The sequence below is a fragment of the Schistocerca cancellata genome, chromosome 2, assembly GCF_023864275.1.
Source record: "Schistocerca cancellata isolate TAMUIC-IGC-003103 chromosome 2, iqSchCanc2.1, whole genome shotgun sequence".
NCBI classification, from domain to species: domain Eukaryota; kingdom Metazoa; phylum Arthropoda; class Insecta; order Orthoptera; family Acrididae; genus Schistocerca; species Schistocerca cancellata.
In genome coordinates this window covers 68,339,488-68,359,011 of record NC_064627.1, presented here as the reverse complement: position 1 = coordinate 68,359,011, position 19,524 = coordinate 68,339,488, and the positions used below count along the sequence as shown (strand labels likewise).

The 19,524-nt window shown below is 44.2% G+C and overlaps 1 protein-coding gene across 1 annotated transcript in view; it reads right to left on the bottom strand.

The window, feature by feature from the left end:
- LOC126150881 (homeobox protein aristaless-like) overlaps positions 1-19,524 on the bottom strand; it is a 1,095,272-nt gene that overhangs the window by 114,354 nt on the left and 961,394 nt on the right. The gene's annotated exons all lie outside the window — the stretch shown is intronic.

Below are 19,524 nucleotides of genomic sequence, written 5' to 3'. Positions count from 1 at the left end.
TCATCCGCGAAGTGCCTCCCACGGATTGCGTCCTTCATTGGGCCAAACACATGGAAATCCGACGGTGCGAGATCGGGGCTGTATAGTGCATGAGGAAGAACAGTCCACTGAAGTTTTGTGAGCTCCTCTCGGGTGCGAAGACTTGTGTGAGGTCTTGCGTTGTCATGAAGAAGGAGAAGTTCGTTCAGATTTTTGTGCCTACGAACACGCTTAAGTCGTTTCTTCAATTTCTGAAGAGTAGCACAATACACTTCAGAGTTGATCGTTTGACCATGGGGAAGGACATCGAACAGAATAACCCCTTCAGCGTCCCAGAAGACTGTAACCATGACTTTACCGGCTGAGGGTATGGCTTTAAACTTTTTCTTGGTAGGGGAGTGGGTGTGGCGCCACTCCATTGATTGCCGTTTTGTTTCAAGTTCGAAGTGATGAACCCATGTTTCATCGCCTGTAACAATCTTTGACAAGAAATTGTCACCCTCAGCCACATGACGAGCAAGCAATTCCGCACAGATGGTTCTCCTTTGCTCTTTATGGTGTTCGGTTAGACGACGAGGGACCCAGCGGGAACAAACCTTTGAATATCCCAACTGGTGAACAATTGTGACAGCACTACCAACAGAGATGTCAAGTTGAGCACTGAGTTGTTTGATGGTGATCCGCCGATCATCTCGAACGAGTGTGTTCGCACGCTCCGCCATTGCAGTAGTCACAGCTGTGCACGGCCGGCCCGCACGCGGGAGATCAGACAGTCTTGCTTGACCTTGCGGCGATGATGACACACGCTTTGCCCAACGACTCACCGTGCTTTTGTCCACTGCCAGATCACCGTAGACGTTCTGCAAGCGCCTATGAACATCTGAGATGCCCTGGTTTTCCGGCAAAAGAAACTCGATCACTGCCCGTTGCTTGCAACGCACATCCGTTACAGACGCCATTTTAACAGCTCCGTACAGCGCTGCCACCTGTCGGAAGTCAATGAAACTATACGAGACGAAGCGGGAATGTTTGAAAATATTCCACATGAAATTTCCGGTTTTTTCAACCAAAATTGGCCGAGAAAAAAATGTGTTGCATTACTTATTGAACTGCCCTCGTATATTCGCTTCCAACGGATTCCTGCTGAATTCCCCAGTCAGTTCAAGACTTACTTGTTATCTACAAAAAGAACAAGAGAATTTCGACTGGAATTCTTGTATTCCTCTATTACTTGCCACACGTTGAACTGATGATACAAGCAGAGAAAACCCTCTTTTTTTTTAAAAAAAAAAAGATCTTCATAAAGAATTTTTGCTGCTTTTTATAAGAATCAATTTCAGGCTTCGCTGCTCTAGATAATTGAAGCAGAATCGAGTAAAGTAATATCCAGGTAGATATGGCACTTAATACTCTTGTGTCGACTTGAAGAACATATAGGCAGGTACAAACGACGTCTTTATAGACCAGCTACTGTAAACACGTAACAGCATCTTTAAGCGCGACCCGGAGTAATGAAATCAACGCGGAGACCACGACGAATAGCTTTGTCACGGCTGTAGTTCACGAGAAAATGTTGCCATCAATTTGAGGGGACGGCCGGTTTGGGGTGGCACCGCTTAGTTCTTCGTACGGCGTACAGATTTTGCTGTCCATTCTAGGAACATGAGAGTTCTTAGGACACGCCGTATAAAGGGTACAGATTGAGAGGACACTGATGAAAAACGCGAGGAGTAAATTGGATTTAGGAACTTCATTGTGAACCAAAGGGCCGGATGTCTATTTGCTCAGAAAAGTCGTCAAGTTTAATGGAAATTTCTGTTGGAAAGAACCGTCGAGTAACGAGATTAGGCTATCCAAAAGAGGGGGCATAACCAATTATTAAGTTAATTGCCGTGCCATTAGGGGCGATTTTGAATTTATGTAGATTTGAGTATTCCTCCTGTAAAATAAATTAGTGGCGTAGCGCGCGCCGTGATTATGTTTGATAAATATTCATTTAATCACCGATTACACTGGTTTTAATATGCAGTATTGTGTCCTCGGCAGCGGGGGTGCGGCGGGGGAAGCGGGAGGGGTGGCCGGCGGCAGCAAGGCGGTGGGGCCTCAGACGTCGACGTCAACGTCGTCAGCGTCGTAATGTACGTGCTTGCTTTGCTTGCGAGATACGTCCTGCCCCCGCATAAACAGCACTTTGCGGCAATTTCATAAATCAGAGCAGAGATTTACTTCTGTTTTGTTGTCAGTTGCCGTTTGCAATTCATGTTCAGTCAGGCCACTGGCAGCTTCCTATGTACTACTCATAAGGGAAACGTGTGTTTCCTCTGCACCGCTCTATAGGAAAGCTCGTCACTGAAAATAACGTATGAGGCTTCAGCAAGTATTCTACGAAATAACTGCGTCTAGTTGTGACTACATACTGCATGCAAAGTGTTTTTCCTGTAGGGGAGACCGATACCTCGAAAACCTTTTAGACTCACACCGCCAGCCGGACCTATAGCGGGAGTTTAATATGTTTTCTTATTCCATTTTGAAATGATAACATTCACTTTAAGTGTGCTGCAGAGTTTTTATGAAACTACAAAGATTACTGACGAAAAGTAAGATTTTTACAAATATGAAAATTTTTAATTGTTGCAGTCGAGAAGGTCTTGTCAATACATTATTTTTTGCCGGCCGTTGTGACCGAGCGGTTCTAGGCGCTTCAGTCTGGAACCGCGCGAACGCTACGGTCGCAGCTTCGAATCCTGCTTCGGGCACGGATGTGTGTGGTGTCCTTAGGTTAGTTAGATTTAAGGAGTTCTAAGTTCTAGAGAACTGATGACCTCAGATGTTAAGTCCCATAGTGCTCAGAGCCATTTGAACCATTTGAGCCAATACTTTATTTAGTATGCATTACTTTATTACTATACTATAAACCAATAATCAGTAAGTGAAATGAAATTAAGAAGTGTTGTTAAAAATTAGTTACAAGTTAAAAACATTTTGAAACAGAAGCGTTGGCAAATAACGCAAATTTCCATTTTTAAGACAAAGGAAATCGTTAAAGACTCTCATTTCATTTGCAAATATCACGTGTTCTGTGGTAGAAGACTTTCCGTTTCAAGATAGGTGGTGCGCAACTGAAGACGTGTGTTCTAACCGTCAAGGTGTTATGTAACTAGTTTTGAAAATATACAAGGATTTTACTCACCATAAAACTTGTAAATGAATAATCAACAACGTCCTCTAAATAGCTTTAATATTTTATATAACATTTAAACATGTACAACTCGTAATATTTACAAACGCTACACAAAACACCTTATGTCTCCAACAAAAACAGTAGAAAATTGAGGAAAATCATTCTTTCATGTGCTTCTAAAAAGGATCACTAAATTAAAATATCGACCACGGATCATCACGTGTGCCTAGATACATTATCCTCCAGGAGCAACACTCTCACGTACTATTAACTCCTTTTGGTGATTTTTCTGACAACAAGAGCTTGTACTGATATGTCGTTTTGCTCAAGAATACTTCGCCATTATCGTACGACGTGATTTAAGAAAATCATAGCAAACAGAAAACGAATCCAGCCAGCGATTTAAAAGCAGTCCCTATGCAATGTTCCTCAGATGTCTTCGTCATAGCGACGTCTCGCCTATTATTGACGCATCCACTGCAGAGATTCTCTACACTTCACGTTAAGCATAATTTCTCAAGATATACCACCACATAATGATAGACTACGATCATCAGTACTCATATCGAGTTTCTCATCGATTGGACATAGGTTTCTTACTCAATCTCTGTATCCGAAATTTCGTCGGTAGCACTATAACTACGTGGCATCACTCTTCGTCCCTGAGGAAACTTTCATTCTTTATTAGCTCTACAGAAAAGTGTAAGAAACGAAATTGGAATAGTGGAGATCAGGATTAGTTGTTCGATTTTTGCTTCAATAATTTTTATACGAAGATGTTCTGAAGCTATTTTGATGTTACACACCTTATAATGTAGCACACTATTGTAGTCTCGTTGCATTTTTTTTTCCTTGTCCTTGTGTTTATCATAAGAAGAATCACTATCAGTAGCCTGATATTATTTATGTTTATGCACATTGTAACAGTGTAGGACCATATTGCGTACTGTTATACAGGGCGGACAAAATAAAACTGTTCCGGACAATATTTCCCGCACTTTAAGATACACAATCCAACTTAAATCATCCGCCCCAGAAGCAGATGATGTAAGTTGGGTTGCCCATCTTAAAGCGCATGAAGTATTTTCCGGAAAAGTTTTATTTTTTTACCCTGTGCGTATTGTAGTCTGTTAAGAACCGGTAAAAAGGGTCTTCTTTTGAATTATTCATTATTCTTTTTGTGCATGTAATTATTTTATTGAGATTATATAAACACCTGATTAACCTAACATTGCTAGGAACCCTTATTCTGATAAGTTATCCATTAGATCAATGTCACAACTATAGTTGTCTCAAATGTAATCTTTAAAGAAACTTACACTAATATTAATGGGCCATTCTGTCAAATCCGATACTGAAATAATTTCGTTGTTGCTATTAAATTCGGGTAGGTCCCAACCCGAGCAGCAGAGAACCAGTCGTGTTCTTCCCGGATATAATGTCACCGCACATTTTTCTTTTGCTCCTCTCTCCTAGCGCTAGTTTCTCGCTTCTTCTGACAGACTGTTGTCTTTCTGCAGCTGCACGTTTTTCTGCCTTAGCATATAAAGTAGTCTATCAGTCAAAACATCTTTCACATTTGCTTCTGCTACTGGAACACGTTACCCCTGTTGATTTTGGAAGATTTCCAGGTATCTTCTAGATTAATACAAATCTCTGGCTGCGATGGGGAAGGACTTGCTTCTGAAAAAGAAGCTGGCGCAGTGCTTTGAACAGACCTACCTCTTATAACGTTCTCTCTTTGAACAACATAATTTGTAGACTCCTTTGGTTTTTGACGATCAGTCACGACCGAGAGCAAAACGTTTTCATCACCAAACATATACTGATAGGGCAGATGCCTGTCAACATGACTCCTGCCGAGATGTTCTTTGGTGGTAATGTGTTTTGCAGTGCCTATCACATTACAAAAGGAACGTCTTTAATAGCCATAGTTGCTCACGGTTATTCCTCATCCACAGATCACTGCTGAGAAACTTGATAGATCCAAACATTTCCAATACTGAGAGGTTTTTTTTCCACTTATTCCTACAGAAGGTAGCGTTAGTCAAAACCAGAAGAAAAGTTCTGATAATGCTGTATCCCGAAACCAGTATCTGTTGAGATACGAGACAGTCTGTCCTCTCATTCCCGTCTGTCGCTTACGTAGAATTACACACTACAGGCACGGTTCCATGTGGTTACCACACATCCTGACACGTCCTCCAGCCCTTTTTGGCAGTGAATCATGCTCTCTTTCATATACACTTGGATCCAATCGCATTCCGTCACACGCATTGCTCACATACTCCTGTAGCTTCTGTCCTTGTCGATAGGTTGGACACTGACCAATGCGTTTAAATCTCCCATAGCCAGAAATTCAATGAATTCAGTTCCAATGAACAGGGAGAACATGGTACCGGACCTACTCGACCATTCCAAACGTTGTCGTGAGGTACTGTCGCTCGATCCGTAGAAGACAGAGTGCTGGATAGTCATGAGTAAACCACAGTTGTTGTCTTTCTGAGAGTGGTTCTCCCAAGGCGCTGGTAATTCGTCGGGCAGAAATCGGTGATACACAACATCTGTTCATTTGTTTGGTAAAATTTGGGGGTAGGTAACTGTACTGAAACAACTAGCACCAAAAGAGTTGCAACAAGTTGTCCTGTACGTCACATAGTATATCTGTGAGAAATTTAGCATCAATTTTCATTTGCAGACAAACTCTAAACACCTTAGTACTCGTCTGAAGTAAGAGTTTGGCGTATTTCTGACTTGGAGGGATACGGAGAAAGGAAAATACATTTCTATTGAGAAATCCTTGGAAAGGGAAAAAAAAACAGAACAGATTCAGAACCAATGTTTCGTCTCTTATACTGACAACACGCTCTTGAACGAGCGTCATTGAAACAATACTACCACATACTGAGTGCCGTGATGATTGTTACGAGAAAGACACGGCCGACTTAATTCTTTGTCATCCCAATAATCTGAAATTGCGCTCTGTCTCCTAACGAGCTGGACGTTTACGAGACAATAAACTCTAATCTACCTTCTGTTGTTCCTCCATTTGCATTGGTTTTCTTTACACAAAAAAGATACAACGTTCGCAACTTACTGCTGCAAGCTACCTTCAGCAACCGCTGTCACATTTTGTAGAAATCAATAAAGGTGAGACTCGAGTGGTGATACAACTTCATAGTTACAAATGAACGCTGCTTCCCTACTGCAACATGACAAAAAAGAGAACTCATTCATACATTGCGCCAGTATCAAAGTCCATCTGTTCCTGAATGAAGCATTTAAACATGGCCGTCAATGAATCAGCGCAGTTCAGAAACCAGATGCAAAATAATTTCTAAACAAATTGTGGACGAAATTGATGACATGTGATACAAGACTAGCTGTACGTCATGTTGAGAAACAATTTTTTATTTTCGCAAAAGAATGCTGCTAACGTATAAATTATCCCTCATGCCTCTGATTATCTTCTCCTGTACTCATATCCCTGATTGGAATTTTAAGGATATTTGTAGAAGTATTAAAGACATAAAAGAATAAATCTGTGATTAATCCGAAGATGGTTTTTTGAAAACGACAGTGGTTTGGTAGACATGGTGCGTCTTGGAGCTGCTTTTGGAGGTGGTATGACGTCTCCTTTCTCCGACCTTTGAAGTGACTTACTCAGACATTTAAATGTTACGGTGGATACCGAACCATGGCGCAACGCTAACACTTCCAGAGGTGAAAGAAGGGAAAAGAGACAAAGAAAAATTCTAGAACTTATCTAGAGTACAAACCGAATACTTTGGATCTGTAGTCTGCCACTTAACTTCTTTTTCAAGTTTTTTCTTATATTTTCTTTTTTAAAGGCACAACATGTAATACTCCTCTTAACAAATTTCACAACAATGGTCGCTTTTGGAAAGGACAGCAAAAATTGCTTTTCGAAACACGACCATAATACCCCTCCAAAACAAACAGGACTCATCTTCGAAATCAAATAAAATTCCTCTCCCAAAGCAAGAAAGATTTATTTTTTGTAACAAACAAAACTCCTCTTCTGAAATGGACAATGCTGTTTCTCTTCTCAGACAAACATTGCTCCTCTTCTAAAACAAAAACTGCTTTTCTTCTTTGTCTAAGCCTAACAAGTCTCCACTTTCAGACGAGAACTTCCTTTCTAACGCTAACAAAGCGTCTGAAATACAAGCACTGCTCCTATTCTAAAACAGGCAAGACTTCTTTCTTAAGACAACCTCTCTTGAAACAAAAACTGCACTCTTCGAGAACAAAGAAACTCCTAAAGTGAGGATTTCTCCTTCTTCTAAAACAAAGAAAGGAGTTTCTTTTAAAGCGAACCAGGTCCCTCTTTTAACAACAACTTTTTTCTTCTAAATCGGGCGAAACGTTTCTTCTGAAACATATAAGCCACTCTTTTTACAACACCTACAACTTAGATGTTAAAACAAAAACACTCCTCTTTTAAAAAAAAGTAGGGCTTAACTTCTACATTTTGGATGAAAAAGAATTATGCTAATTAATCGTATGATTCTGCACTACAGATTTCACTCATTGCATTATCATTCCGTTCCAAAAATAGCACCACGAACCCAGTTACCCGAATGGGACGGAAATCAGTAGATGTGATATACTTGTACAGACATACAAATGATTGAAACTTCATGGCAGACTAAAACTGTGTGCCGGACCGAGACTCGAGATCTTTGCTTCCGCGGGCAAGTGCTCTATCAACTGAGCTACCCGAGCACGACTCACGACCCGTCCTCACAGCTTTACCTCCGCCAATTCCTCGTCTCCTACCTTCCAAACTTCACAGAAGCTCTCCTGCGAACAAATTATTCATGAGAGAAAGCTTCACAAACTGAACAAGTCAATAAAAGGTTGAACCACCTTTGGCCCTTATGTAAGCAGTTATTCGGCTTCGTATTGATTGAGAGAATTGTTAGATGCCCTCCTGAGGGATACTGTCCGAACCTTTTGTCCAATTGGAGCGTTAGGTCGTCAAAATGCCGAGCTGGTGGGAGGGCCCTGCCCACATTTATCCAGAGGTTCGCTGCTCATCGGGGTTCAGTTCCAAGCGTGCTCATCAATTAGGAAAATTCCACTCCAGTCAATGAGATTCCAGGCCGAAGAAGTGTCTCTAGACGACATGGACGCCATGGACAGCCATGGCAAGCCATCCTGGGTTAGCATTTGAGCAACATAATGTATGCCCGCATATAAGGAGAGTTTCTACTGCTAGTCTTCATGCTTGTCAAACCATATCTACGTCAGATATGTCGCCCGGTCTCTCCCCAAGTGAAAAACATTTGGAGCATTAAGAGCAGGACCTTCCAAACAACTCGGGATTTTGAGGATCTAATGCTCCAACATGACGGATTTTGACACCATATGTCTCAAGTGGAGATGCAACAACTATGTCAGTCAGTGCCAAGTTGAGTAACTGCTTCCATAAGGCCAGAACTGGCCCAACGCGTTATTGAGTTGCACAAGTTGTAGAGCTCTTTCTCTTGAATAATTCGTCAATTTTTTCTGAAATAGTAATTAGTTGTTTTCAGTATATGTACATGACATCTACAGTGTTTCGTCCCATTCAGGCAATTCCTTCGTGGTATGTGTTGTTTTATTGAGGCCCAAACAGTGGCAGAAAAGTAAGGGAAAATCTTTCGAATGCCGGACAAGCAGTCTTAACGCTCGAAAATGTAATAGTCCTTCGGTAATTGTCTTTTGCACTTAAGAACGACTCTGACAGGCTCTTATTCGTGCTATCGTAATACATCCTGGCCTCTTAATGACCGCGGCTGAGCTGTTCATCTTTTTTTTGCAATTGTTATCAGACTGCCGTGCTGATAGATACGTTGTTACAACTGTAATGGGACGTAGGACAGACTGGAGAGCTAAGGTGAGTTACAGACACGTGTCGGGCCTCCAGGTGGAACGAGGAGTCAGCCACGGCCAAGGTACCGTCTGCAACAGACAAGGTTCGTCGTAAACGTTTCAATTTATCCCTGACACGCCGATCGTACTGTTTACAGACACTCGTGAAACTGCCTTTGTCCCCGGAGAAGGCGCCGAATCGATAGGCACAAAGGCGCCATTCGGTGTCGGGCAGCCGGCAATACGGATCGCAGCGGTGGTACTTCTCGGAAGCGTTTCGCCGATACACGCGCGCCGGAGCAACAATGCGGACGCTCCCGCAGCCGGCAGTTAAAACGTTCGCCAGCATCGCGGCCGGGGCTCCCAGCGGCAACGTTAATTAGCTCATCAGAGTCCGCTTTGTGCGCCGCCCGAAACAATCGCTATTGAGTGGCAAACGTTTCGGGAGCGGTCAATTCGGCGCCGGCCGCCGACTCGACGTCTCATTCGGGCACCGCGTTCCCACCGCTGCGACGGCCGGCGTTGCTCTTATTGCGTCTTAATGACTGCCGCCGACTGCAGCAGATCCGATCGCCACTGCCACCTCAGAGGCGTCCATCTAGATAGCCACGTCACCCGGCCAATTACGTACGTAAGTCATCTAACGGCCGTGCTAGGTGGAAACGAAGTACGGCGGGAGTTCGATAAGTGGTGCAATACATTTTTTTCAAGAAGCAGTTTGGTTTTATTCAGAATTCTAATACACCATATTATTCCGCACTCTTTTGGCTCCAAACCCTGTTTTTCAAACATAACCTCCGTTCAATGAGACAGCTTTACGCTATCTTACTGTCAGGGCCTATACACAGTGTGTTAACTGTAAGACGGCAGAGTTGCGAGGGGAGTGCGGGGAGAGGAGGAAGCAAGCATTGGTTGGCGAGGGGAGAGGAGCCGTTTGGGGCGGGGGGGGGGGAGAGGGGGCGGTGGGACAAGGCACGCCTACCAGTTGCAGTGCTAGCACTACAAATTGCGCGTCATGCTTACACGAAAGCAGACGAAAGGCTTGGAAGTAAAACTCGCTTTAAATGTGGTTCGTAAAGGAAACTGAAATTGTCATGTACATTAAAATCTATATATATAAAAATGAATGTATGTATGTTTGTCTACTATGCGCTCACAAACCATTCATCCGATAATTTTGCGAGCATCGCTACGTAATACTGGTTACCTTCTAACCGTAGGCCTACCGGTAGGGGTTGCTGGCGACTCCCGAGATGGGCCAGCAACTGCCTCTTCACTCATTTTGATAATGTTTAGCACAACTGCACAGTAAAAACACGCAGAACAGTACAGCACAAAACAATAACGAAGCAGATGACAATGGCTACCTTATACAACACAGTCAGTTACGAAATGTTGGCAGCAGTCGAAACTGCGTGTCTACCGAAGCCTCCCGACGTTTACCGACTTCTACCGATTCAGGACTAGGGAGAGGTCTGCCATCTAAAAGTTTACACACTGTACTCGCATGGCGCCACTGCACTGGTCGATGTCAGAGGCTTCCCATCGACCACGTACTGCTTCCGCACAGACGGCCCCACGTTGCTCTGTACGGTCTTCTGTCCGGAGGCGAGGAACTCAGCAGGAACACGCCTTTGAGTACGCCCAACTGGTGAACGAGTTTCTCAGCACTACCAACAGAGACGTCCATTTCTGCAGGGATGTGTTTGATTGAGATCAGACGGTCACCTCGAATGATGGTGTCCACACGTTCCAGCACTGCATTAGTCACCATTGTGTGCGGCCGGCCGGCACACGGAAGATGGGACAAGGCTGCCTGACATTGTTACGATGATGACAGACGCCTCGCCCAACGACTCACCGTGCTTTTGGTCACTGTCAGGTCTTCGCCTGCAAACGTCTATAAAAGCCTGCGGTGCTTTGGTTTTTCGCCGAGTATACTCTCTGCTTGGAAGACACCTCCGTTACAGACGGCATTTTGAAGACTGCGTATAGTGCCACCAGGAACCGGAAATTCATGAAGCCATAGGGGCTGAAGCGGGAATATCCTACAATGTCCCACAACAAATTCCGTATTTTTTCAATCGAAATTGGCCGAGAAAAAAAAGTGTTGCGTTACTGATTGTACGCCCTTCGTAGGTGTGCTTCTTCTCTCGCCTGGATCCGCTTTCAGCAAATTGTCTATGGTTACCATCTCCTATTTTGATTAAATAAAACGAACGAAGATACGGTTTTTTATTTGCTACAGAAGACGACCTCATCGCGACTGAATCCAAACAAGGCATGAACAAGGTGTTGTTGTTATGGGTTTTAGTCTGAAGATTGTTCTGACGAAATTCTCCACGTTAGTGTATCCTATTACAAGTCTCTTCATTTCTGCATGATTACGACAACCTAAATCTACTTGTACCTGCCTACCGTAGTCAAATCTTGGGGTTTCGTGCAACAGGTTTCACCTCCTACACCTCCTACCATTACCAAATGCATTGTATTACCCTGTGACTTACGTTATCGTAATCAGGAACTTATATTTTTTCTTTAATTTTTTCTAGCTTTTTATTTATTACTAGGACATCACAGTATTGCCTCTACCAACAGCATATGGACTTACACGTTCGTAGCGAGAGGCTGTTACCACGGGTAGATGTACGAGGGGACTTCAATGAGTTTGTTACACTGTTATGACCAGACGAAATTGCAGTCGTCTGGTCATAACTGCGGATTGCTCTGGGAGATGACTGATCGAAACTGCTACATATGAATCACTAGTTCACTTTATTACAAGATTCATAAAAAGATTTAATTAACTTTATGCAACGCATTACCAGAGGAGTGTGTCGAATATTCACAACTGTCGTTGGAATAGAAAAGGATCACTTTAAGCACATAATTACATACTCTTTTCTTGAATTACAAGTTCATCTTTTACAAAAGTACAGTTTTATCTCAGTTTTGAAAAGCACTGGTGTCGTAACTAGATGATGCTGACTGCATCATCGGCCAGAACGAGTCCTTGCTCAGCTCTATATTGACCTCCGTGTGTTGGCGCTGCGGTGCTGAGAGAGGGGGGCGTGTCTTCTTCAGCCTCTTCCATTCGTCATTGCAGATTGTGGAATCGATCCACGATGCCGACTTTATTGTGGCACTGCGATCTTCGGACAATACCACATTCATATTGTTACCGCAGGCCAAGTAACTTTTACTGAATGCTGACTACACTTCAAAGTGGTACATATACATGACTTTTTTTTCAAAATAGCCACCAAATTTCAGCCACCGCGATCAGAACGTACTACCAGTTGTCGAATTCTTCAATGACAGAAATCCGCTCCTGGATCACAGAGCTATTCGAGAACCGTTGTATGAATGCCCTCGTCATTGGAAAATTCTTTACCCCCAAAAGTTCTTTCAGCTTTCCGAAAGATGGAAATCACGCGGATCAAGATCCGAATTTCCCAACCAGCATCATCCGTGTCTGTGCGGCCTTGCTCAAACTGTTGCCACAACTCCAATGCGGCTGGACGCGACTGTGAATTTAGTTCATATACAGCCAGAATTTCACGACGAATCTTCTTTGTAATTTACACCTTTTGTCCACAGGAATTCTGCTGTGCCACCCCATTTCAGCCGTATCTTGTGATGCACGTGTTATACAAACCTAAGCAGAACCGTGTCTGCAAAAAATGCGGAACACGTAGTTTCTTCTCACAATGTGCCACTCCTGTTGCGTAATAGCCTTAGTATGGGGACACCTGTGCAACTTACATTCTGAAGTCTCTATACAGCTTGACCGAGCGAGGTGGCGCAGTGGTTAGCACACTGGACTCGCATTCTGGACGACGACGGTTCAATCCCGCGTCCGGACATCCTGATTTAGGTATTGCGTGATTTCCCTAAAATCACTCCAGGCAAATGCCGACATGGTTCCTTTGAAAGGGCACGGCCGACTTCCTTCCCCGTCCTTCCCTAATCCGGTGAGACCGATGACCTCGCTGTTTGATCTCTACCCCCCCCCCCCCCCCCAAACAATCCAATCCAATCTCTATACAGCTTTAGAACGTACTGGGCTAACCAAAGTCATAGGATAGGGTTACGCACATGTACAGACAGCGGTGGTACCGCGTACGCAACGTATAAAAGAACGTACTGGGCTAACCAAAGTCATAGGATAGGGTTACGCACATGTACAGACAGCGGTGGTACCGCGTACGCAACGTATAAAAGAACGTACTGGGCTAACCAAAGTCATACGATAGGGCTACGCACATGTACAGACAGCGGTGGTACCGCGTAGACAACATATAAAAGAACGCACTGGGCTAACCAAAGTCATAGGATAGGGTTACGCACATGTACAGAGAGCGGTGGTACCGCGTACGCAACGTATAAAAGAACGTACTGGGTTAACCAAAGTCATAGGATAGGGTTACGCACATGTACAGACAGCGGTGGTACCGCGTACGCAACGTGTAAAAGAACGGTGAATTGGCGGAGCTCTCAGTTGTACTCAGATGACGCATGTGAAAAGATTTCTAACGTGATTATGGCCGCACGGCGGGAATTAACAGGCTTTGAACACAGAGTGATAGTTCGAGCTAGACTCATGTGACATTCCATTTCAGAAATAGTTAGGGAATTCAATATTCCGAGATTCACAATGTCAAGAGTGTGCCAAGAATACCACATTTCAGGCATTACGCCTCACCACGGAATACGCAGTGGGCGACAGCCCTCACTTAATGATCAAGAGCAGCGGCGTTTGCGTAGAGTTATCAGTGTTAACAGACAAGCAACACTGCGTGAATTAATCACAAAAATCAATCTGGGACTACGACGAACGTGTCCGTTAGGAAAGCGCGGCCAAATGTGGCGTGAATACGCTGTAACAGCAAACGACAGACGCGAGTGGCTTTGCTAACAGCATGACGTCTTCTGCACCACCTGTCCTGGACTCTGTGGCCGAGCGGTTCTAGGCGCTTCAGTCCGGAACCGTGCTGCTGCTACGGTCGCAGGTTCGAATCCTGCCATGGGCATAGATGTGTGTGATGACGTTAGGTTAGTTAGATTTAAGTAGTTCTAAGTCTAGGGGACTGATGACCTGAGATATTAAGTCCCATAGTGCTCAGAGCCATTTGAACCATTTGAATCTCCTGGGATCCTGACCACATCGGATGGACCCTAGACGATTGGAAAACCGAGGCCTGGTCGGATGAGTCCCCATTTCAATTGGTAAGAGCTCATGATCAGTTTCGAGTGTGGGACAGACCCGACAAAGCCATGGAACCAAGTTGTCAACAAGACACTGTGCAAGCTGGTGCTGGCTCCGTAATGACGCGGGCCGTGTTTGCATGGAATGGACTGAGTCCTCTAGATGTTCGGCTACTTGGAGACCATATGCAGCCATTTATAGACGCTAAGTTTCCAAACAACGATGGGATTTTTGTGGATGTCAATGTTCCACGTCACTGCGCCACAATTGCTCGCGATTGGTTTGATGAACATTCTGGTAAATTCGTGCGAATGGTTTGGCCACCCAGATCGCCCGACATTGATTCCATCGAACATTTGCGGTACATAATCGAGACGTCAGTTGGTGCACAAAATCCTGCAAGGGCAACACTTGCGCAGTCGTGGACGGTTATAAAGGCAACATGCCTCAGCATTCTTGCAGAGGATTTTCAACGACTTCTTGAGTCCATCCCACGTCGAGATGCTGCACTATGGCGAGAAAAAGGATGTCCGATACGATATTAGGGGGCGTGTGGAAAAGTGTGGATAATACAACTGAAGAAAAACTACTGGGAATAATCAATGAGATTTGGAGAACGGAACGTATACCGGAAGAATGGAAAACTGCATTAATCCACCCCATCTTCAAGAAAGGGGATAAAACCGATGCAAATAGCTACAGAGGGATATCTTTACTTTCGGTAACGTATAAAATTCTATCTAAGGCCCTACAAAACAGATTGGAGAAACAACTCGATCAAGAAATTGGTGAATCCCAAGCAGACTTTAGGAAGGGAAGATCTTGTGTGGAGCAAATTTTAAACTTGAAGTTAATTATTAAATATAGACGATTAAGAGGAAAAGACATCTTTATCACGTTTGTTGACTTCAAGAAGGCGTACGACTCCGTTGACAGAACAACCTTGGGTAACATCCTTAGGGAGTTTGGAGCAGACAAGAAAACAGTCGCAATCGTCAAAGAAACACTTAACGATACATATGCAAAAGTAAAGTTCCGTGGTGAGGTATCCAGACCATTCAAAATCAGAACAGGATTAAGACAAGGAGATGGGTGGTCACCTACCCTATTCAACTGTGTGTTAGAAAAATTTATTAGAGAGTGGAGGAAGAAAACGACTGAAGAAGGAATACAAAAAATCAGATTAGGAAGAATAAAGGATGGATTAGAAGTAGATTGCCTCGCTTTTGCTGATGACTTAGCGATTCTGGCAGGAAGTTTGGAAGAAGCAGTCAAACAGATCAATATTTTGAATGAAACAGCAGAAAAAGCAGGACTGAAAATCTCCTTTGAAAAGACAGAGTACCTAACCAATGTAAAAGAGGCACCGAACAATATGATTACAAAGTATGGCCAGATAAAGAAAGTTTCTAATTTCAAATATTTAGGGGAAATCATCCAGCCCAATGCTTCAGACAAAGAAGGAAATAAAACAAGAACAAGAAAAATGGAAATGGCATTCCAGCTAACAAAGAATGTGTACAACAAGAAGTCAGTATCAATTAACGCAAAAATGAGGCACTACAACACTGTGATTAAGCCAGAGTGTCTGTATGCATCTGAATGTTTAGCAATGAACACTAACAAGGAAATGGAAGCTATAGCAAAAAAGGAGCGAAAAATCATTAGAAGAGTACTTGGGCCGAGGTTTGAGAATGGGACTTGGAAGCTTAGAAGTAATAGAGAAGTGTATGACAAAATTGAGAAAGTGGGAGATACTATGAGGAAGAGAAGAGTAAGCTTTTACGCCCATTTGAAAAGAATGAATGATGAAAGGCTGACAAAGAAAATATTCATGTTTTTTGACAAGAACCCCAGAACTCAAATTACCTGGTTCAAAGAAGTCAAAGCAGACTTAGAGGAGATGAGTATAGGAGAAGATGATATAACCAACAGAGACTTAATGAGAGACAAAATTCAACATTTTGAAGGATTTGAAGTGAAGAAGAGAAGAACTGGAGGAACAGTGTGGACAGAAGACCGAAGGGAGCAACACAGAGAGAGGATGAAGACGTATTGGCAGAAGAGAAAAGAGGAGGAGCGCAATAGGAGAAATGCACATTGAAAAATAGTTGTTTAACGCGGTCCCTAGACGGCCAAAATCGGAATAAAAAAAAAAATTAGTGGGCATCTCATGAACTTTGCCGCATCAGTATATGCCACGAATTCTATTGTGCATTTAGTAGGACAGATAGATCGAGGAGTTCCAGAACGATGGGTGACAATGAGAAATGACTTTAGATAAAAATATTTATAACAATAAGTCGTGTTTCATTTCGAAAATATTAGGGATATTCTATCATTCATTGGCCATAACTGTGGCAGTAAACTTGGAGTTGTGCTAAATAAATGAAGGGGGACAAAATCATCCTAGAATATACGAAGACGTTCGATATGTATACCAGATTTTGTAGCGCGCCGAGTCAGTCGGAGAGTGCTTAGACAGGATCCAGGCAAGATATCTGTGTAGGTCGTGATCTTCCTGTTTTCCATTTTCGAGTTAGTTATGTTAGTTACTATCAGAAGCGCATTTAAAGTTCATTGTGTTAATATTCAATAAACTCAGAGACTGCCTACATTACGCTTTCCGTCCTCTTTTACAATACTGCTGCACGGTGTGAGATCTTTACCAGACAGGACTAACGGATCACATCGAGAAAGTTCAAAGAAGGGCACTATCTGTACGGCACCGAGGTTCCTGCCTATGGGCAATGCGTCTGCTACTGCCATGTTAGGGACGCACACTGGGATGCGTATTGTAACCCAGTCTGTTCTTTTAGCCAAGTTGTGCATCGAAGATCTTTCCTCCCCCGTGCGATTCAGTGCCTCTTCGTTGGACAGCAGATTTACCCACCTAATGTTCGAACGGCTCTGATCGCTTATCGTCTACGTGTGACTTCCGCCCAAGTCTCTACTCCAGGCAAGTACTTTCACAAAGTACTTCGTAGTACTTAAGTTTGTTTTAAAAATTATTTCTTTTCTTCCTGTTTCCTGTGCACTTTTTATATCCTACTCTGCTTCAACTATCGTCTGTTATTCCGACGCTCAATTAGAAAAACTCGTCCATCACTTTTACTGTCTCATTTTCCACTCTGACTCCCTCAGCATCGCTTGATTTAATTCGACTACACCGTGTTTTAATTTTATTGATGTTCATGCTACAGTCTTTACATCTACGCACAATCTTTTCCTTCCACCTTATTTTCCTAGTCGTGTGGCGTCTCTCACGCGGCAATGGACAATAATAAAGGGTGGAAAAGCGCTAAGGTGTCTTCAGATGAAGTACTTCGGCGTCCGCCGTATGCGATTTAGGAAGTCACGGATAAACTAGAGAAATGATTTTGATGTTACATATATTTACAACCTAGTAAATTCATTTTTTATTTTGCTCTTCGAACTTCACTACACTATACTACGATGCACTCTTGACGCCGGTAACTTAGTGAGGTGGGTTTGCGGTAGATCTACATCTACAGCTATTTCTTCAAACGAGAGGCTCATGGCAGAGGGTACGTCCTATTGTACCAGTTATTGGGGTATCTTCCTGTTCCATTCACCTATGGAGCGCAGGAAGAATGGCTGCTTGAATGTCTCTATGCGTGCAGTAATTATTTTAATCTTATCCTCACGATCCTTATGTGAACGATACGTACGGGGTTGTAGTATAGGCCTATTCCTGGAGTAATCATTTAGAGACGGTTCTTGAAACTTTGTTACTAGACTTTCTCGGAATAGCTTGCGTCTGTCTTCAAGAGTCTTCCCGTTCAGTTCCTTCAGTACCTCTTGACATTCTCCCGCGGATTCAACAAACCTGTGACCATTCGTGCTGCCCTTCTCTTCACACTTTCAGTATCCCCTGTTAGTCCTATCTGGAGCCAGTCCCACACACTTGAGCAATATTCTAGAACCGGTCGCACGAGTGATTTGCAAATTAATTCCTTTGCAGGCTGATTGCACTTCCCCAGTATTCTACAAATAAACCGAAGTCTGCCACCTTCTTTACCTGTGTCATCATTCTATTTCATATCCCTTCATAATGTTACAGCCAGGTATTTGATGAGTTGGCCCATCTCAGCAGTGACTCACTGATATTAGAATCATAAGATACACTCCTGGAAATGGAAAAAAGAACACATTGACACCGGTGTGTCAGACCCACCATACTTGCTCCGGACACTGCGAGAGGGCTGTACAAGCAATGTCATCACACGCACGGCACAGCGGACACACCAGGAACCGCGGTGTTGGCCGTCGAATGGCGCTAGCTGCGCAGCATTTGTGCACCGCCGCCGTCACTGTCAGCCAGTTTGCCGTGGCATACGGAGCTCCATCGCAGTCTTTAACATTGGTAGCATGCCGCGACAGCGTGGACGTGAACCGTATGTGCAGTTGACGGACTTTGAGCGAGGGCGTATAGTGGGCATGCGGGAGGCCGGGTGGACGTACCGCCGAATTGCTCAACACGTGGGGCGTGAGGTCTCCACAGTACATCGATGTTGTCGCCAGTGGTCGGCGGAAGGTGCACGTGCCCGTCGACCTGGGACCGGACCGCAGCGACGCACGGATGCACGCCAAGACCGTAGGATCCTACGCAGTGCCGTAGGGGACCGCACCGCCACTTCCCAGCAAATTAGGGACACTGTTGCTCCTGGGGTATCCGCGAGGACCATTCGCAACCGTCTCCATGAAGCTGCGCTACGGTCCCGCACACCGTTAGGCCGTCTTCCGCTCACGCCCCAACATCGTGCAGCCCGCCTCCAGTGGTGTCGCGACAGGCGTGAATGGAGGGACGAATGGAGACGTGTCGTCTTCAGCGATGAGAGTCGCTTCTGCCTTGGTGCCAATGATGGTCGTATGCGTGTTTGGCGCCGTGCAGGTGAGCGTCACAATCAGGACTGCATACGACCGAGGCACACAGGGCCAACACCCGGCATCGTGATGTGGGGAGCGATCTCCTACACTGGCCGTACACCACTGGTGATCGTCATGGGGACACTGAATAGTGCACGGTACATCCAAACCGTCATCGAACCCATCGTTCTACCATTCCTAGACCGGCAAGGGAACTTGCTGTTCCAACAGGACAATGCACGTCCGCATGTATCCCGTGCCGCCCAACGTGCTCTAGAAGGTGTAAGTCAACTACCCTGGCCAGCAAGATCTCCGGATCTGTCCCCCATTGAGCATGTTTGGGACTGGATGAAGCGTCGTCTCACGCGGTCTGCACGTCCAGCAC